Genomic DNA, 21,298 nt, shown 5'->3' on the forward strand with positions numbered 1-21,298 from the left:
AGAAGCAGAGTGAGACCCCTCTTATATTCTTCCACAGGCCCCTGAGTGGCCTTTGTCCAGTTTAAGGCTGCAATCTCCATGGAGGCATCCCCAAGCCTGGCACAGTAGCTGGCACAAAGGAAAAACTGAGTAAATAGTTGTTGACTAAATGAACAAGTGAGTGAGCAAATGAATAACCCAGGACCAGCTAAGAACATCTTAGAATGAGATCATGGCTTATCCTGGAGCACCAGAAGGAAAACACCCAGTCCAAGAGGGTGGAAATAGAATTCAGAGAAACCTTGACAGATTAGAAAAATGATCCGTTCAGGATGGGTGAAATACAAGGCAAGGCTTGTAGAAATTCAGCACGAGCCTCATCAATCCAGGGAGAGGTGAGGAGAAACCCAACCGGACCCAGGATCATAGGGGACTGGGAGTCTAATAACATCCTTAGGGAAAGACCAGCCTCTTCCATGCTGGGACAGGACCCAGGAAGGAGGAAGCGGCACATGCCAGGCGGGGTGTGATCATCCCACTGCACTTGGCCTTCTCCCGGCATCTAATTTTAGCTGTCACATTTAAGAAGGATTTGGAAGCTCTGGAGCAGAGCCAGAGCCAATAGGAGAAATGATGAAAGGTTGAAAAAAATAGAACCTGTAGGAAAAGTCCAGGAGAGGTGGGAGTTAAATGGGGCTGGGAGAGGCAGGTGTATGCAAATGAGCAGCTCTTTAGTTTGAGGAGTGTGGGGAGGCCAGAACTGGGGGACATTGATTTATACAGCAGCAGAAAAGGTTTAAGTTAGACTCCAGGAAGTGAACCTTGATGAAGGCTTCTGGTGAACTAAGTACGTCCCTTCGCTGCCCCCCTTCTCAGGAGGCCCTGGTAGGCCCCTCCCTTGTCCCACAAGGGGCCAGGCACAAGGATGACTGGAAATGTGAAGTCCTAGAGGGCTGTAAAGGCAGGAGCTATCTGATACTGTCCCTAGGTCATATGACAAGCAAGGAAGGAGCCTGAGCAAGGTCTGTCTGCTCTGGTTTCTGGGCCTGATGCAGGGGCTGGAGCAGATGACTTCTGTGGGTGGGGATTCCTCACATGGCATGGGGAAGCAGTGATGTTTCAGGAATTGGATACTTTTCATATTTCCTCTAGGTTATCTCCCATATGGCTATATCCCTAGGAAATGTCTCACACCAGTTAAGGCAGTTGATGCATTCTAACTATGACCCTGGGATCAGCTTTAGGAAAGGGGTCACCAAGGATTGATGGAGCCTAATGCATCCCAGGATGTCAGAACTCAAAGGATTGTGGCAGATTATCCAGTCCAACCTCCCACCCCTTTACAAGTGAAGACACTGAGCTCTGGGGAGCTTTCAGAAATTAGAACATCAGTGGTGAAGTCAGCAGCATACCCAGGTCCCTGGACGTCTGACCCAGTGTTTCTCCAACCAGCTCATGTTTGACTCTTAAAGTGAGAGCCAGGAGGCCGGGGAGAGGTCAGGATGAACACAGGAGAAGGATAGAGGCCTGGAAAGGGGTGATGGGGCCAGAAATGGGGAAGGGGCAGGAAGGAAAAGAGAAAAGAAAGCTTTTCCTCTCTTGGGCTGGGTGGTGAGAGGAGCCAGGCAAGATTTTCTGTTGTTTTAGAGAGAGCTAAGGGTAGAGGGCTGGTGTGGGAGGCAGGGCTGCTGAGGGGGGCCTCTCATGGGGGGCTCCTTTAGGGTAAGCACTTTCCTAGCTGGCCGGCTTCATCCACCCGCCTTCCCTAGATTTCCCCACTTCCTACATTCTCACCTGCCGCTTCCCCCAGTTAATCTCTGAGACCACAGGAAGAGTGGGGTTCTGGGGGCAGATAGAGGAGGGACTGTGAATGCGGTGTGATGTCCTAGAGATGTCACCTGGAAACGGATGTGTATACCCCAGAGGATGCCTGAGCCCCCTCCAGGTCCCTCACCAGGAGGGACTGTGAATGCGGTGTGATGTCCTAGAGATGTCACCTGGAAACGGATGTGTATACCCCAGAGGATGCCTGAGCCCCCTCCAGGTCCCTCACCAACATCTCAAAGCACAAAATGGTATCCTGTGTGCTGAAGACCTACTCACGGTAAAGGCTGGAGCAGAGAGGAGGATCAAGAGGCTTCCAAGTATGAGTTCCCTGCAGGAGTAAGCCGATCTGGTTACTCTCGCTGGAGGGCCTCTCGGTTCCAGGCCTCCATCGGTGTCTGAGCAGGAGCCTTGCACCAGTGTCCCTCTCCCGGGTCACACACCTCTAGGACTTCTGCATCCATCCTCGTGCCTAAGCATTTCCCTGATGCACCTCCAAGTGGCGTCCTCCTCTCCACAAGGGAGCAGTCTCTGGGCTTCCTCCAACTTTTCTCATGCTTTTAAGCTAAGCCACAGCCCCTCACTGGGATCTATGGAAGAAGGACCACTCCTAGCTGTGCTGGGGAAACTGCCAATGCAGCGGTCTTCCCACTCCTCTACTTGTTCCTGGGGACCCTCCTCTGTCTTATCTAGCTCGCCGGCCCACCTGGCCTCTCCTCCCTTTCTTCTGCAAGGATGCTGCAGCCACCCCTGCACCTGGCCGCAAGAGGGCACCATGCCCTCACTGCCACCCCAGGTCTCCAGCCCACTCCTACCTCTACCTTCCTTATAGTCCTGCCAGATCGCACTTGGCAGAAAGGAGCCAATTAGGAAATCCCAGGATAATCTAAGAGGTTTATGTCAAAAGGTTTACAAGGGAAAAGGTAGGTAAAAATAAGTGCCTGGCATTCTGCCAGCTGCTGGGGATTAAAAGGTGAATAAGACCCCTACCTGCCCACTTCTCAGTCTCAAAGAGGAGACAGGTAATTACTGTGCAGTAGGTGAGCCCAGAAGGGTAGAGAAATGCAGCCTGCTGATGGAACAGCCAAGAGGGGCTCCCTGCCCCCAACTTCACCAGGGGCTCAGGGAAGATTCCTAGAGGATTCCTGAAAGGTGAGTAGGAAGCAGCAGGTGAGGGAGTCAAGGGCAAATCAGGAGGCAGGAACAGCAAGCCCAGGAGTGGGATCAACATGAGCAGAGGCTGGGAGGCATGAAAGAGTTAGAGTGGAACATAGGGTAAGTTGACTTTGTCATATTGCAGGCACCAGGCCCTGTTCCTCTCCTTTCCTGGTCTGAGGAATGCCCAACTGTGGGAGCTTTCAGTGCTACCCTAAGAAGCCTAGCAGAGTTCCCAGGCCCTCCTGCAGCCCTGCCCTCCTCCTCTTCTCTGGGGAGGAGGGGAGTGTCCAGGCTTGGGGGAAGGTGCTATCACTCAGTCCTCATGGTGTTCCCTGGATGCTGACCTCCTGATTCAGGTCGTTATTATTCCCATTTTGCTGATGAGAAACCAGGGGCTCAGGAAGATGGAGGAACCTGCGCAGGACTGCGAAGCAGAGCCAAGCCCCTCAGCCAGAGCTTCTGCCCCCAGCCCCTGTGGCCTGTGCTGCTTAGGAGAAGGGACCGTATGGAAATCCCTCTCTCCCCATGTGGTCCAGAAGGCTGACACTAGCCATCTGAAGCAGATTTTTTTTTTTTAATGGAGGTTTTCCGATTACAAAAGTAATAAATACTCATTATTTTTTAAATCAAACAATATGGAAATTCACAATATTCACAATATTGAAAGTAAAAGTATCTTATAATCCCACCTCTCTCTCCCCAAGATAACTACTCTTAACAGTTTGATATGTATTTTTCTAGACTTTCCCATGGGTTTGCAAATACGATTGTACATTTTTAAAAAATGAAATTATGCTTTGCTGCAATTTGCTTTCTTCAACTTAACAGTCAGTCTTGAACTGTTCACATGCATGCATACTGATCTATAAAGTGGGGTTTCTTGTGATTCCCACTTATTGCTGAGGAAGCCAGGCTTCCTCAGGGAAGGTAAGTTTCCCCAAACACACAGCTCAGGAGGGACAGACTTACCAGCCCAGCCTGTCAAGATCTGGGGCAGCCAGTGGGGAGCTACACCCACCCACTCACTGCTTTTTCTCCCAGCAGCCTTCTCACCGTCCTCAGCTGCTAGGAATTTTTAGGAATGGATTTCTGTGTCATTTCTAATAGATCAGGAATATCCTAGCAAGACAGATTGCCTGAGCCTGTTGGGTGGTAAATCCAGGCTCATCCCTCTTGTATGCAGATCATTCCTTTTCCCCAGGAAGGAAGCTCTGGGTAGCAGCTCCCTGGGGGTGGGAGGTGGGGGCGGAATGAAGCAGCACAGGGCCGCTGACCCACCAGCCTCCTGAAATAGCCAAATATCTGTGCTGGGGGAGGCAAGTGCCACGAAATTCAGCCAGTAGCATCCCTTCACCTCTTTATCCTCAATGTGTGGTCTCAGGAGTAGCAGCCCCGGCATCCCTGGGGAGCTGGTTAGAAATGCAAAATCTCAGCCCACAGGCCAGACCCGCTGAATCAGAATCAGCATTTTAACAAGATCCCTGGGGGAGTCCTATGCATAGTAAAGTATGAGTAGCTGGGGTTTGGCAGTATTCTGGTTCCTATAAAGCCAGCCCATGGCTTCTTTTCCAGAAGTTTAGTTGATGCACTTGGTATTAGAAACTTAATAAGAGCTAGCAGTTACAGGTAAGTTTCTATGTGCCAAGCAACACTGTAAGTGTCTTACTTAAATGAACTCATTTAATCCTTACAAGGATGCTATGAGCTGAGGTACTATGATTATCCTGCTTTTACAGATGAAGAAACTGAGGTGCAGAAAATTTGCTTAATTTGCCTGAGGTCACATGCTAACCAGAGGGTGATCTGGGGCTTAAACTCAGATCATCCAGGATATTAACCACCGCAACACACTGCCCTGCAAGTAGATGCACCCATCTGGCATGGAGCAGTTTTGACAGGCATCTCCAGAGTGGCATTTCCAAGTGGAGCTTGCCAACACATCTTGCTTTTCTCCCCCACCATCTTCCCCCTTCCTAAAGACTGGTCACCTTGGAGAAGCTGCCAGAGCTCAGCATGAACCTCGCCACTGCTTTTGTGGTGATGCTGAGACCAAGAAGTAATAGCAGCTTATTACATCTGCAAAACCCTTTATCATCTATTATGTCTCTTTATTCTCCAAGAACCAAGTGAGATGAGGCAGGTGTTACTATCCCCACTGGAAGAACGGGAAAGGAGCCTAGAGACACCCAGTGACTTAATCAAGGTCATGCAGAACGGAGGCTAACAGCCAGGCCTTCTGACTTCTGGAGCATGTTCCTTTCATCTCTCTAGGATGTCCTCTTTTCTAGAAGACTCTATACCAGTCCTCTCCACCCTGAAGGCGGCCAGCATCTCCTCTCAGTACTTCTGCAGCTCTGCAGGGGAAACTGGGTCCCTGATGAAGCTTCAGCCTCTCTCCAAGGCTGCCTCCTGCCTGAAGCAATTATAAATCACGGCATTTTCCTTTCATTCAGACCTGATGTTTAATTCATTGCTATTCTGGCTGCTTTAATGCAGAGAACATTTATTCAGTGGAATAGCTTTGTTTTGCTTCCCGAGCTTTATTCTCCTGCTTAGAATACTATTGCTATTGCAGAGGGGGCTTCCTATTAGCCAGCTTCTGAGACCCTCCCCCTCCTGCTCCCCAAGAGTGGCCCAGCCCTGCCATCTATGTGGACCCACCCCTGGGCTGAGAATGAGTTTCAGCTCCTAAGAATGAGGAGTCCAGGCTTTTCTGTCCTTGGTCTAAGCACCTGACATTTTCAATTTGCTCACCACCTGCCTTTCTCCCAGGCCACGTGTCTGGTGTGATGAGCTGCCTGGCTCCTAGATAGGGCTGCTACTGCCCAGGACACAGGAAGTTGGAAGGGCCTGGAGTGGGGTGGGGGTAGCACAGCTGTCGTACTTCCTTCTGGGAGCTCCTGCCTTGTGGCATTGACCACATCTTCAACTTCTTGCAGTCTAGATAAGTCTAGAACCTTGGACTCCAATCCCTGAATGCTATGCCACCTCCTGACGATAAACCTCCCAGATGATCATTTCCATTGTCCTGGATCTCAGACTGCTAAGTGTCTACAAAATACCCATTCCTCCTCTATTTTGTATCAACAAAACCCTCAACTGAGCACCAGGCTTGAAACCCAGTTTACATATAAAACTACATTGCCCAGCCTCTCTTGTAGCTAGGTGTGTTCATATGACTAGGTTGTGGCAGCCAAGATGGCCGAATAGGAACAGCTCCGGTCTACAGCTCCCAGTGTGAGTAGCGCAGAAGACACGTGATTTCTGCATTTCCATCTGAGGTACCGGGTTCATCTCACCAGGGAGTGCCAGAAAGTGGGCACAGGACAGTGGGTGCAGTGCACTGTGCGCGAGCCGAAGCAGAGCAAGGCATTGCCTCACTCGGGAAGAGCAAGGGGTCAGGGAGTTCTCTTTCCTAGTCAAAGAAAGGAGTGACAGACGGCACCTGGAAAATCGGGTCACTCCCACCCTTATACTGCGCTTTTCCGACGGGCTTAAAAAATGGTGCACCAGGAGATTATATCCCGCACCTGGCTGGGAGGGTCCTACACCCACGGAGTCTCGCTGATTGCTAGCACAGCAGTCTGAGATCAAACTGCAAGGCGGCAGCGAGGCTGGGGGAGGGGCGCCCACCATTGCCCAGGCTTGCTTAGGTAAACAAAGCAGCCAGGAAGCTCGAACTGGGTGGAGCCCACCACAGCTCAAGGAGGCCTGCCTGCCTCTGTAGGCTCCACCTCTGGGGGCAGGGCACAGACAAACAAAAAGACATCAGTAACCTCTGCAGACTTAAATGTCCCTATCTGACAGCTTTGAAGAGAGCAGTGGTTCTCCTAGCACGCAGCTGGAGATCTGAGAACGGGCAGACTGCCTCCTCAAGTGGGTCCCTGACCCCTGATCCCTGAGCAGCCTAACTGGTAGGCACCCCCCAGTAGGGGCAGACTGACACCTCACATGGCCAGGTACTCCTCTGAGACAAACTTCCAGAGGAACGATCAGACAGCAGCATTCGTGGTTCACGAAAATCCGCTGTTCTGCAGCCACCACTGCTGATACCCAGGCAAACAGGGTCTGGAATGGACCTCTAGCAAACTCCAACAGACCTGCAGCTGAGGGTCCTGTCTGTTAGAAGGAAAACTAACAAACAGAAAGGACATCCACACCAAAAACCCACCTGTACATCACCATCATCAAAGACCCAAAGTAGATAAAACCACAAAGATGGGGAAAAAACAGGGCAGAAAAACTGGAAACTCTAAAAAGCAGAGCACCTCTCCTCCTCCAAAGGAACACAGTTCCTCACCAGCAACGTAACATATGACTAGGTTCTAGCCACTGACAGCTAAGTGGAAGTGTTGTGTGAGACTTCTGTGAAGCCTTCCTAAAAGAGAGAGGGCACAACTTTCTTAATTTATTTTCTGTTACTTACTAGCTGGAACGTAGATGTAAAGACTGGAACTCTAGCAGCCATTTTGAACCATGAGGTGGAAGCCACATATTGGGTTTAGGAGAGACACAAGACAGAAGAAGCCGGGTCTCTGACACTGAGGATTCATCTTTCTGAGTAGTTGGCTCATCTCTGAATTTCTTTTACAATAGAAATAAGCTTCTATCTTGTTTTAGCTACTTTCGTTGTGTGTCTTTCAGATATAGGTAGCCAAATTAGTTCCTAACTGATGAAGACACAGCCACTTACCACTTTCTTGATATCCATGATGGAAGCTGCTTGTTTGCCAAGCTCACTGCCTGAACCAGTTTCTGATACAAGATTTAAGAATGTAGCACCTAATAGAAATGAAGGACAGATGAGCTGCAGAGGAGGGAAGTGGAGTCTAGGACACAGAGTGAATAATAAGTGGACTTAATTCAACCTGCTTGCAGTACAGATGGGAAGACTGTGTTTCGGAAATAATTAGTCATTAGCCCATAGCCCCAGAGCTAATAAGTGGCAAATTCAGGATTCGATACCAGAATTTTTTTACTCAAACCACCACTTCATTACCACTTAGAGAGAGCTTGAGACAACACAAGGGAAGATGTGCCACATCTTCCAATCTTGCCATGGTCTGGCCCTTGCTGTGAGAATTGGAGCTTGTCCCCACAGAGCTCTGTTCCTTTCTCCTTCTCTTGTGAGGTGCGTGTATTTATAAAGCAACAGACTTCTTATTGTCATACAAAGCAGATGCAAGGGAAGGAATCAGCTCTTTGTGGGGCAAAGCTACCTAGTAAGAGGTGAGCTTCCTCTACCCCATCTCAGGCTGGAGGAGGGTGGCTTCCATTTTTCCATACCCTGCTTTCCACCCTGTAGGTAGAGAGCAATGGTTAAGCTCAGGCTTTGAAACCAGGCTGCTCTGGATTGAATCCTAACCCCACCACTGATGGACTCTGTGACCTTGCCCCCCCATGCCTCAGTTTCCTCACCGATAAAAGAGGTGATAATTATACCCACCTTATAGGGTTGCTGTGAAGATTGAAATAATAAGGGCATGGGGTGTTAGCTATTACTATTTTCCAGAATTACTATCTTCTAGGTCAAGATCCCCTTGCAGTAGACACACTGACATGGTTGACATTTTAAAGTTTTGCTTGTTTTTCATGTTATAATATGGTCATAAGTTCCTTGACAGCAGAGAGCATATTAGTCTTTGTTCCTCAATACTTAGACTGGTACCTAGCACATAGTAGATACCCAATAAGAACGTGCTGAATAGAGCCAGGCAGAGCTGAATTCTTTCCTCTTCTGAGGAGCATCTTCCATTCTCTCTCCCATCTCCCTCTCTCCCTTCTTCCCTCTCTTTGTCTGACACTCTCCCTGTCTCTGTCTTTCCCTCCACCACCTCGCTGTCTAATTAATATACTCCCTCTTGCTCTTTCTTTCAACCATTTTCCCACTCTGTTCGTGGCTTCACACTGACATGTGCGCCGCTTTCCCTGGCTGCCCCATCTCCAGAGCATGCTCATATTCTGTTCCAAATTTGCCTCCAGGCTCAGTCCTCCCGGGAGGCCTCCCATGGCTCAGCCTTGAGGACACTGAAGCATCAGGGCTGGATGAGAGCTTCACTACCTGTTCTATTCCAGTCTGCTCACTTTTCAGATGGGAGGCCAAGGTCCAAAGTACCAAGAAGGCTGCTTCATGGTCATGTGGCCAGCTTGTCCCAGAGCTAGGATTAGAACCTGGGCTTTCCCACTCTTGGCCCAATGCTCTTTACATTACGGCATTCACAGAGGCAGTGGCAGAAACATAGTAGGAGACTACTGAATGCTTGTTAGATAAATGAATGAATGAATGAATGCTATTGGAAGAGGAGAGCTACTCAGACAATACTACTTGTTTTTCTTCAGCTCCTTTTGACCTGCTCTACCCCTGCTCCAACCTCCACATGCCTGGGGTCCCCAGAGGAGGTCTTTGGCACTGTTATCTTGCCTGTGACCCTTCCACCACTCCTGGGGAGTCAGTGGCCTTTCTCCCTCCTCTTTCTCCTGTGTGCATAAAGGCCATTTTCATTGTTCTCTGTGGAAATATCTTTAGAGGACCAAGGCCATTCTCTGAGAACAAAGCCTCCTCCTAGGGAGTGTTGGCCAGGGCTCTTGTCATTGCGGCTTGCTGTCTGCTCAGAGCCTTGTGTTTTGACCAGAACAAAGTGATTCCGATTAGAACCCTGTAGCTTGTTGCTGGCTCTGCCTGTTTTCCTGAAGATGTGTAGCCCCATTCTGGCTTCCTCTCCTCTCAAGGAAAGGGGAGTTGTCTTCAACTGATGGCCCCTCCCCAAAGCCCAGCCCCCTCCTTCTCCATGCCTTTCTCCTGTACCCCACCTGGCACCTCCCAAATGCTATCGGCCGCTGCAGTTCCTTGTTGAACTGTTCTGGTTTTAATTCCATCCCCTGCAATTGGAGCCTGAATAATGAGTTATTTCACAGGAAGATTGATCTGGGTATTAGGGCATCATTTAGTTTGCCATTACAACAGCCAATTTTGGTTACATGCTCAGCTGTGAAGGGGAAATGGGCCAGCCTGCTGGAGCTTTCTAAAGCATGGAGCTGGTGAGTAGGGGGATGGGGTGCTGGGCTGAGGGGCAGAGGTGGCAGGTGGGCAGGAGGAGGGGTTCTGGCTTGCTTCAGCCAAAATGTCTTTATGCTCAGAATATGACACTGTGAAAGAAATTGTAAGGATTGAAAAGGGACATAACCCTTCCTCAAAGGGACAGGAAGAGCAGAGTTTTCAGGCTGTAGATGCCAGGAGTGGAAAGGTCTCTCTTAAATAACTGAGTGAATGAACCCCAAATTAAAGAGCATTCCAGACTCGCCAATATTTCAGGATGACAAAATAGGGGTGCATCCTTACTCGCCAGTCGCATACCAGACCCAGCTGCAGAAATTTCAGTGGCTCCCCCATTTATTTCCCTCATAGCACTTCTCACAACCCAACACTTCCCTTTCCATTTACTTTAAGTGAAATCTCGCCTATCTCTTCCTCAACTAGATTGAAAACTACATGAGGCAAGAACCATGTCTATGCTGCTCATCTGTTTCCCCAGGGCCCGAGACAGTGCCTGGCACTTCAAGACACTCAATAGACATTTGAATGAGCATCAGAGGGCACTGGTTTCATGGATCTGGGTGTGGGGGACAAGGCATAACATGCGCAGTGGTCTTTGACTCCCCCACACGTGCACAGTGGTCTCTGACTCCCCTCACGCTCACGGTGGTCTCTGACTCCTCCACACATGCATGGTGGTCTCTGACTCCTCTGCGCCCCTTTTGAGCATCTTGGGAAAGCAGTAGACTCCCTCCCCAGGAGAAAGTGTACACACATCTGCAATGCGGTATTTTGCAAATAAATTCTAATAGTTAACAGAAACTTCTGCAGAAGCTGAAGTTTTCTTTAGAACCTCGGTTAAGAACTCCTAGTATAGACCTACACAGGGAACATTGAATTTGGAGTCAGTAGACTTGAGGTCTTCCCTATGGAGAAGTCACTGAACATTTCTGAAGTTGTTTTTTCTTACCTGTTTCACAAACATCCCATACAATGTTTGTGAAAATGCCTTGTCATCTGCCAGTTGTAATTAATAGCATCATTGGCCATTTCAAGCCTGTCTATGACAAAATGAGTTTCCTAAAAAGAAACTAAGGAAGGCCATCCTATGAGGAGGCACAGCTTTGTAATCAGTCTTGGCCCTAGCCACAGAGGGGCCATCCCCTGCCCCCAACCCCCAACAAAGGTCCTACAATATTCCAACTATCTGCAAGCTTTAAGCCTGGCCTGTTAGAGAAATAATCAGATGACCTGGTCATGATTTGCCTGAAGCATTTGGGTAACAGTAGCAACAGAAGTTGAACAGACTTTAGCTACATTACCAAAGCTATTAAAGTTAAAAACCACTAAACAACCACAGCTTGCTTCCAATCATCCACCCCATAGACATTCAAAACAAAACCAACAAGAATGTGTTACAATAAAACGGACACTGAATCTTATTAATGTCTTGAGTTTGGAGCTTTAAAAGCAAACCCCTGGCACTGAGGACTTCAACCAGTAGGCATTGTTGAGCAGCACGGGGTCCTTTCAGGAGCATCCTTACACCCCCACCCTAGACACCTCTAGGTCCTAGGCTAATTTTCAGGATCCATGATGAGAAGGCATTTGTGAACACAGATGTGACATGGGGGAGAGTAGGTGGGGAATACCTCTGGCATGAGAGGTCAGTGAGTCAGAGCTGAAGACCCTGGGGCAGGCAGAGCAGCCAGAAGGATGGGGCACCAAGTGGGAGCTAAGATATGGGACCAAGGGAAGCCCTACGTGTATGAGCAAGGGCATTGACTGTGAGTGTCTTGGGGGCAGAAGTAGCCAACAGCATCAGAGTCTGCCAACAGCCCTCCTTCTGCATTGGCAGGCTCTACAAACAGAGGAAGGTTCTGCAAACAGTGCAAGTGCATTAAGTAGCTTCAGATCCTCTAACCAGCAGCTTGCTCTATACACAGAGAACAGTGCAGTCTTCAGGGATCTGGTGAGCAGACGGCTACAGGATTTGTACCCCAGGATTAAAGCCAGAAACCAAAAGACCGTCTGCTGGTACCCGTAGGAGGGAGGATACAGGTCATTTTCATGTGCAGTGACATCGTAGGTAGGTTCATTTTCTCACAAGACTTCAGGCCTTGACACCTCTGTGTGGCTCTTGCTGCCCTCCCCTGAGAGGATCAGAGGGTGGACAAGTTCCTGATTCCTTCCTGCAGCACAGCATAACGAGCTTCTCATTGGGAATCGCTGGGTGTCTGGCTGTGGTGGGTGTGGACCATGCATTATTAAGAGAGAAGCTAGGCCCCCTGCAGAAGGCTGAAGCCGGTGGCCATTGCATTGTGCGGCATGGCTCAGCCTTTCCAGTTTACAGTCCATTTGGACATCCATTATTTATGGCAGCAGAGTGGCTGTGAACAAGCTGAGACTCAATTAAGGTAATGTTCCCCACACAGAAGCCATGGTTAATGCTGAGAAGTTATTCCAACTCCCACCTTACCATCACAGAGCTGGAGACACAAAGAGACCAAGAAGTGGAATTAGAGAAACCCAGAGATGGAGGCAGAGAACAGAGAAATGAAGAGAGGCAGAAACCCCCACGCCCCCACCACAACCCCTGCACACAAAGCCAGAGGCTTTTCCCATGGGCCATCTTAGCACTCTCCTGGCTCTGCTGGAGTCCCCTGCGCCCTGTCTTAGAGGAGAAGAGCCCTGTGTTCTGGCTCTTGGAGGCCCGAAATTGATTATCCCAGTCTCCACTGTCCCCATCTCTTCCTTCCCTCTTAGTGTCCATCCTGTGCTGTGCTTGAGGATATGGATACATCCTCAGAGGACTGTGGATGGTGCCTGCAAGGGGAACTGGGTGCCAGAGACAAGCTGCTGGCAGTTCTAGAGTCCATGGAGCTGGAGGACAAGAGAGGGAGGCGAGAGGTGTGGCCAGGCAGGGGCTCTGGGAAAGGCATTGCTGGGGAAGGCTGGACATGAGGTTTTGGTGTGGAAGTGGAGAGGACAGTAGGTGGCAGAGAAGTGGCTGAGAAGGGGAAAGACACAGGCAGAGAGGGAAGAAAGTAGGGGAAGAAGGGTCCAGGATGCTGACATGGGATAAACACAGAGGATGTGGGAGAGAGGGAGGTGAAGGAAGAGAGAGACAGAAGAGGGGAACGGTGGAGGTGGGGGTGGCAAGGGTACACAGAGGCAGAGTGTTTCAGAGCTGGCAGAGCCCATGAGGACAGGCATGGTGGGAGGCCCTTGAGGAGACTGACTGACAGTGGCTGCCTGAGCATCGCGGAGAATGGCAACCAAGTTTCCTGAGTGTCCTGGGCCCTGAGTCCTAGATTCCTGGGTTGGGGCAGTCTGCCGGCCACCTGCTCTGTTCCCTGCTCAGGAGGCTGGCTAGGTGCAGGAGAACCTGGGAGGGTTGCTCTGCAGGCAGCAGGAGTGGCTGTGTCAGCTGCAGGGTCCAGACCTGACTCAGGACAGGAAGAGCAGGCGGCAGACCTGACTGTCTTCTGTCCCTCTCATGGCTGCATCTCCACCATGCTCACTTCTCCTCCTTTTCATTTCCCTACTGGAACCCTGTAGGTGGCCTGGGGCAGGGTCCTGCTGAGTTCTTTCTTGTTGATGATAAGTCATGTCCATCTACCTCCTCCTGCTCTGCCCACTCTTCCTTCTAATTGAGATACAGTTTCATGGTTGTTATTGTTATTATTATTCTCATCATCTTTATTACCATTACCTTTTAGAAGCTTGTAAGCTCCCTGAAGGCAGGAGTCTTCTCTCATTCACCTCTGTGTGTGCACACATATACAAACCACACTAACTCACAAACACCCCTTAGCTATTGACAAAGACCCCACGATTACTTCAGGGAGTGCTGTACCAGTCAGGGTGTTTGCAAATCTACTCTGGCTAGCTTAAGCAGAAAATGAAGATATTAAATCTTTGTGGGAGACAGACTCAGACTTTGGGAGCAGCTGCCCAGTCAGGAATAACGCCGAAACCAACCCCAGCCTTTTCTCCTACAGACCTCAGGGCTGCCATGGTCTGGCACAATTCTCAAAGCTCCCACTGCTGATACAGGGTCCTGGATCCTGGTGCCTCCATTTCTGCTGCCTCCAAAGCCAGACGCCTCTGCCCTGCCTTTACCAGGAAATAGATACTGCATGGCATTGGCCACTGCTTGCCTATCTCAGGCCGAAGCCTCTACTGGTGGGTCCCATTGGCAGAGTCCATGTCCATGCCCTCGTCACAGCTACAAGAGACACTGGGAAAGATGAGTCTCTGGTTTCTCACTCCAAGAGGCAGGACTCAGCGTGGGAAATTCTCCAACAGGGGAGTGGTGTCCAAGAGATGTGGGTGGCCAAAAGCTTGTTGGTGTTCTCTAGGCAGTGAGGGGTACCTGCCTGTAGGACTGCATTAATGGTGGTGGATGTGGAGATGTCTATATCACTGGCAGCTGCCATGGAGGGCATGTTGTCTCCCTTGTGGGGAGCTGGGGGCTTCTGTATCCAGGCAGGGTGAGGGCAGGCATTGAGGATGAGGTAGCTGAATCCAGGCACAGCAGAGCCCCATTGGCAAGCAGGTGAGATATACCCTTGGCATTTTCCCACCTGCAGCCCACCTTTTGCCAGGGAACTGTGCAGAACTGCTGGAGGAGGGCTAATGGAGCTGGGGGGGACAGCAGGAACGCCCTTTCCAGGTGTGTCTGCTGATTAAAAAGGGATGCAAAGTGAAGAAATGAAATTGGATCTGAAGGCATGAGGCAGGGCAGCCTGGCTGTGCAGATGTTCCGACCGACCTACTCACTGAGGGTATTTCTGTTCACCCGCTGCCTGTGTTCCCATCCTGCCAAGGCAATAAAGACAAGAATACTCACCACTGGATCTCTAGAGGTGAAAAATACTTGTGCTGAAATTTCAAGTACCTGTTGGGGAATGGGGGTTTGAGGGTAAGGCGACCCCCTTGCCTTGTCCCGGGCTGGGCTGTCAGTCATTCGTTCCACCCCAGCATCACAGAGGTGGGGTCCATCTCCCCCGCACCACCACCCACAGCCCCCTACTCTAGACCCTTCCCCACACATGCCCAGGCAACCTCCTGGCGAGAATTACACCCGAATTCAATTTATCTTTGTGGCTTTTGGCTAAAGGGATCCACACACAACAGGCAGGTTCACAGACCTAATCGGGCCTGAAGCATCTCTAACCAGACAGGGAGTGTGTGTCTGGATTTGTCGCCTGACAGGTACAGATGTCGGAGGCTCTCATCCATGAGATGGAATCACTCTTAGGGATTGAGAGGCTTAGGCGGTGTCAGTCAGAGATGGGCCACACATCTCAAACCGGGACAGAGGCTGCCGGCAAAGCCCTCTTCAACCCACTGGAGTCAGCAGGCCCAGTGCTTCATAAACCAAGTTATGAGAGCAGAGCTGAGAATTTCTAAGGAGCCTCCTTTTTAAAGCCTTTTACTTCACCTCCTCTCTAACAGCTAGCGAATCTTTCCAGGGCAGCACAGGTAAAGGGATGAACAAAGTCTCAGAAATACAGCACCTGAGTTGAAACCAGCTCCACTCTCTACTAGCTGAGGGGTCTTGGGCAAGTCACTTACCTGCTCCTGGTCTCATGTAATGCATGTCGCCTGTGGGCTTGCTGTAAGCAGTGAGTGGGATTCTCTAGGCAGCCGCTCCATCTCTCATGCTCCTGTAGCACTTCATTCCTCCCTATTAGGTAGAAACTGTCTAGCACTGGACATATTATTTAACCTCTCTGAGACCCATTTAGTGCCTGTCTACAATGCAGAACTGTGACAGTGCCTACTTGGTCGGGCTGTCAAGAGGGTTAACACCTGCAAAGCCTCCTGACAGCCTCGTGCATGGCGAGCGCTCAGGAAATGGTAGTGGTGGTTTTTGGTGCTGCTGGTGGTGGTGGGGCAGGTACTCCAGCATCCCCCTTTTTGGGCAGAAAGTTTCCTGCTTGCTTGTCTTGCTTCCCTTGCCAGCCAGGGAATGGGTCAGGGGCAGGGTCTCTATCCAGCCTGCATCCTGGCAAGGAGCCGACATTCCATAAATCCATGCTTGATAAATTAGTGAAAGAGATGATACCATGCAAAGATAACACACCACCGCAATGCTGCACAATGACTCTGTGTATCTGCAAGACCCCTGTGGCCTCTCGTCCACTGTGAGGACTTGGGCAAGTAACTGCACCTCTCTGAGCCTCAGTTTTCCCACCTGTGATGTGAAGATATATGATATTGAGATATAGTAGAAAAATATATATGTATATATATTTTGGTCTTATCCCTGGTTTCTTGGCATGCAGCTCCTAAAACCCATGGGATCTCCAGAAGTGATATGTCTTTTTGTATGCTAATGAAATGACTGGTGTCTGGGGGCTCCTGGATAGCCTGCAGACTGGGGGACTGGTTGCCAGGGGAACCAACCACATGATCAGAGGGTTGGAATTTTCAGCCTCACTCCCCAGAAGGGGAGAGGGGCTGGAGATTGATTTAATCACCAATGGCCAATGGGGTGATCAATCATGCCCACATAATGGAGCAAAACACCCAAAAAGATGAGGTTTGGAGAGCTTCCAGGTTGTGAACACATCAAGGTTCTGGGAGCATGTGTGCCCCACCCCACCCACATACCTTGCCCTGTGCATCTCTTCCTTCTGGCTGTTCCTGAGTTGTGTCCTTTTATAATAAACTGGTTGTGAAGTAAGTAAGCTGCTTTCCTGAGTTCTGTGAGCTGTTCTAGCAAATCACTGAACATGAGGAGAGAGTCTTAGGGACCTCTGATTTATAGCCAGTTGGTCAGAAGCACAGATGGCAGCCTGGACTTGTGATTGGAGTCTGGAGTGGGGGCAGTCTTGTGGGACAGAGCCTTTTAAGCTGTGAAGTCTGCACTAACTCTAGGAAGTTAGCGTCAGAATGGAGTTAAATTGCAGGACACCAAATCATTGTTCACTGAAAATTAGAGAATTACTTGGTGTGGGGAAAAGCACTCCCTACACATTTGGTGGCCAAAAGTATTGGTGTAGTTGGTGTAGAGAAAGAAAGAGTTTGGTTTTCTTTTTCAGGATAATAGTCCCACCTCGGAGAATGGGTTTAGATGATGTCTCCGAATCATCCAGTACAATTCTGGGCTTGTGGTGGATGCTTAAAAAGTGGTGGCTGGCAGCTGTCCCATGGAAGCCAGCCTGGAAAACTGGTGACCTTGGCCAAGAATCTCCCACCTCTCCTTGCGTAGGTCCCACCTCCCCTTCCTGCTGCCCTGCTGTAGTCCAAAATGACCACCGCCCACCCCCAACCCCCGAGAGCCTCAGTCAACTGGAGTCCTGTGAGGGTGGCTGTAAATAAATTAGTTCCCACGAGGTGTGATTCATAGGTTCTACCTTTCCCAGGGCAATGTGCATGTATAAGAAAGGAGTTTGGAGATGGCATTATTCGCAAGTTAGCAAGCTAGAACCATAGGGAGTGATGAGGACTGGAAAGAATTCGAGAATAGTGTATTCGGAATTGTTAAACAGTACGTTGGCAAAACAAAACATTTGGTTATGGGTCCCCAGTTTGCCACCCCCAAGACAAAAGTGGGCTGGAAGGGTGAAACTCTAAGCTGAGGGTTAATCAGGACCAGAGTAGCCTGCACTTCCCCTTCAGATCTTTCCAGGACGGCTCTGAGTCTCCAAAACCTGTGAGAAATGCCACAGCTGGGAGCCTTTCCTCTCCTCCTTGATTCAAGGAAGTCCAAGAGCCAGGGATGGTGTCCCTCACACTGCCAGGAAGGCCTGACACTACCCCCTCCCCATGGTGCAAGCTGAGGCCAATCCGCTCCTTATTTAGAAAGAGCTGGGACTTAAATGTCAGTGGATGATACGGGAGCAGCATGACAATTACCAGCTTAAACTGAAATAAAGGAAAGAAGGATTAAAAAAACACCCAGCACCCATCAAGCCAGGCCAGAAGAGGAGAGCAAAGCCCTTCTGTTTCTACATTAACTCCTCATCTGCCAGGCGCAGGTCAGAAGGGTGACTGGGAAGGAAGCTGGGGAGGAGAGGTTGGGTGGGGGGCTGAATGAAGGTCAGAGGTGGTGCTGACTTGGGCTCCCAGACTCTCAAGGAGGGGGCCCAGAAGGCACCCTGCTCCTTTTGGCAGTACACTCAGTGGTTGGACCTGTGGCTCTAAACTAGGCAGACTGAGTTCAAATCCCAGCTCCTCCACTAACTAGCTCTGTGATGGCTGGCAACTTCCTCAACCTCTCTGAGTTTCAGTTTCCTCATTTAGACCAGTGGGATGACGATAATTCCTCTTAAGATTAAATGGGGTAGTGCCTGTATGTTACTGGGCAGGCAGCAATACTCAGCAAATGATGCCTCTGCCAGTCGGATGCAGTCAGGAGCTAAGAGCCAGGTACAGCACAGATCACGCCTAGTTCTATTACCCACAGTCATTGAGCCGCAGACAGTCTCTTTTATTTTAATCTTTCTGTAGGGGGAATGTGTGGTGCTCAGATGTAGGTCCGGCAGGAACTTGGCACCTTTGCAGCAGCCTCAGCCTCTCCTTTCTCTTGGGTGCAGGGCTCAGCTGAGCAGGCGTGCCAGGACCAAGGCCTGGGCCCTCACCTCAGAGCCCCTCTGGGTTGCTGCAGCATCTCCTCTTTTCAGGGTGAACTGCTCTGGGGGCTGGGAGATAGTGGAGATGCACCCCACAGGGCCAAGGCAGCCTGGGCACTTTCTCCAGGAAATTCTTGACACTCTGCACTTTTCCAGCTGGCCTCCTTTAAAGGGGCTGCTCATCTGTCCTCCCCTGCATGTACTAGAATTGGCCCCACAGGCTGACCCAGCTGGACCCCAGGCTCTGGGTGAGCTGTGGCCTGGATTTGTTTACCCATCTCCTTCAACTCTCTGCAGGGGAGCAGCCCTTGGTTTCTGCACGAGGGCAGTTCTAGGTCACCTTTGAAAGGACCTGATGGGATTTCTGCAATGCTCCCCCCCAGCGTCCACAGTGGGTCACTGAAGCCCAGCTGATGGTCTGTCCCTGCCTACCCCAAGAGCCTCTGACCCTGAAGCTTGCAGTTTTTCTCAGCCACACCACATCCTCATCACAGACACCAGTGTCAGAGTCTTCCTTGGCCTCTGAATCAGGCCCAGGCCCCTCCTTTGTTCAGCCCAGCATCCACCTGTCCCAGCCGTGTCCTATATATCAATCAGCATTCTGTGTAGAAAGTAGAAACACCCAAAGTATCCAGCAGAAAGAGATTTAATAAGGGAAATAGCGACTTACAGAGGGATCACAGGGCCTAGACAAGAGAAGGTTAGGACCACCGCTAGACTTTTGGCTTAAGGTCACATCCCCACAGCTGTGATTCTGAGACCAGGAGACAGCTGCTGCCCCTGCAAGGAAGGACCACTAGTGTGGCTCCAGCTGCCCCGCATTCAGGAAGCTGGTGACAAGACCATGGATATACCAGTTGCTGCAAATCCTCACGTTGGCAGGAGCCCGCGGACCGTCCAGCACACTGCAGTGGAGCACCTCTGCCTCTCTGCCACTGTCCAGAGCTCATGGAAATGCCTCTTCTTGGCAAAACTGAAACTGCAGCCAGATCCAAACAGCAAGAAACTCTGGGAAATGTCATTTTTGTCCTGCTAGACCCTGTGATACAGAGGGAACATAAAGGGTATGAAACAATGCTAAGTGCTGGTAGACAATACCCAGCACAGCCCAGAACTCACTCAGACCCCAGCTGGCCCGCAGTCCTGGCCTGCTGTAGCCCCACCCAAGCCTATGGCTGGCACTGACTCCTGCCTCTGCTGCATCGCCCCACACAGCCTCTGTCCCTTCGCCGGGTGGAGGACCAGCCCCCTCCATTCCCCAGCCCACACCCAGCTCCTTCAGCTGAGGTCCTCCTAACCCCAGCATAGCTCCCAGGCCTTCCTGGGGCTTTTTTGGGATGGAATCAATCCAAAGGCTGGCTCCACTGGAGGCTGGCTTGGGACTCAGATGCCTGTGCTCTAGCTGTAAACACAGAATGTCTCTGAGCCACATTCCCAGAGCACATTCACCTGGGGGTCTCGTCCAGCTGTGAGGTTCTGAGATTTCTAAGTGTCTTTCTTTATAAGCAGAGTGGACATGGACACACACACACACGCACGCGCGCACACACAGTCCTCAGGGAGCTGCAGCTTTGCTGAGTCAACCCAGAGTCACTGTCCAACTCTCCTCTGGAAACGTGGGCAGAGATAGGTGCTGAGGGAGGAGGGGTGACTGAAGCAGAAGGCAGGAAAGGCCAGGGGCTGCCCCCCTGCCCAGCGCATCCCCCACCACTGACTTCTGGCTTGACTGGGCTGGGAAAACCCGCGGAGGGCAGGCTTGGGGAGGACAGAGGATGCTGAGGCGAGAGACGTGGTAAGGGCAGAAGTGAGGCATTCAGGCCACACGAGAGGAAAAGCCACTGTCTGTGCTGAGCTGGACCTAGGGGCTCAGACCCCAGCCTCCCTGCTGTCCCCTCCTTAGCACTGCCTCAACTAGACCTCTCCCAAAGCAAAGCTATAGCCATGCCAATGACCTTGAGCTGCACATTCAGCTTAATCCGCACCAATGTCAGTGTGAAGGCCTTGCTGTCAGTCCAGGATATTTATAACCTCCTTGCCAGGTCCCACTACCTGGCGGCCGCCAGGAAACTAGGCCACAGGAGCCACAGAGGAGGCAAGCCCTCTCCCCATCCCAACCCCAGCCTCAGATGGCTCCTCCGTGGCTGTTGGCACCCACCCCGGCTGTGTGCCTCCCCTCCATGTCCCTGCTCCCTGCTGGCGATCAAAACCCGCCAGAGTTCCCAATGCCTGGGGGCAAGTCCACAGGCCTGAGTACAATGTCCACGACTTCCACTTACCATTGTTTTCCCTGCCTGTTCCCTGTGGCGGTGTGGTGTGGTCATGAAGGTCCCGCCTGCCTGGGGTCAGGTGCCGGTTCCACTGTTCTCTGTGTTGACCTTGATAATCTTGTGTGACTTTTCTGTGCCTCAGTTTTCTTATCTGTAAAATGGAATTAATAATGAAGACTCCATGAATAAAAGGCTCAGAAAGGTGCCTGACACATAATAAGGGCTCAATGTGTGCTAGCTTATCTAGAAAGGTCTATCCGATAGCAGCAGAAGCTCCAGGGCCAGGCTGTTCAGATTCAAATCCTGGTTTGGCCACTCACTGGCTATGTGACCTTGTGCCCATTAATTATCTACTCTGGGCCTGAGTTTCTTCCCATGATATGGTTTGGATGTTTGTCCCCTCCATATCTCATGTTGAAATGTGATCCCCAGTGTTGGCGGTAGGGCCT

The 21,298-nt window shown here is 50.7% G+C and overlaps 1 long non-coding RNA gene across 1 annotated transcript; it reads right to left on the minus strand.

Moving 5' to 3' along the window:
• Positions 1-19,210: 19,210 nt before the first annotated feature.
• On the minus strand, positions 19,211-21,000 carry LOC129038828 (uncharacterized). Its single transcript, XR_008503238.2, has 2 exons — positions 20,859-21,000; positions 19,211-19,621 (listed from the first exon to the last, which is right to left on the minus strand). It is a non-coding gene; the product is annotated as an uncharacterized LOC129038828 (long non-coding RNA).
• Positions 21,001-21,298: the final 298 nt, after the last annotated feature.

The sequence above is a fragment of the Pongo pygmaeus genome, chromosome 5, assembly GCF_028885625.2.
Source record: "Pongo pygmaeus isolate AG05252 chromosome 5, NHGRI_mPonPyg2-v2.0_pri, whole genome shotgun sequence".
Lineage (NCBI taxonomy): Eukaryota > Metazoa > Chordata > Mammalia > Primates > Hominidae > Pongo > Pongo pygmaeus.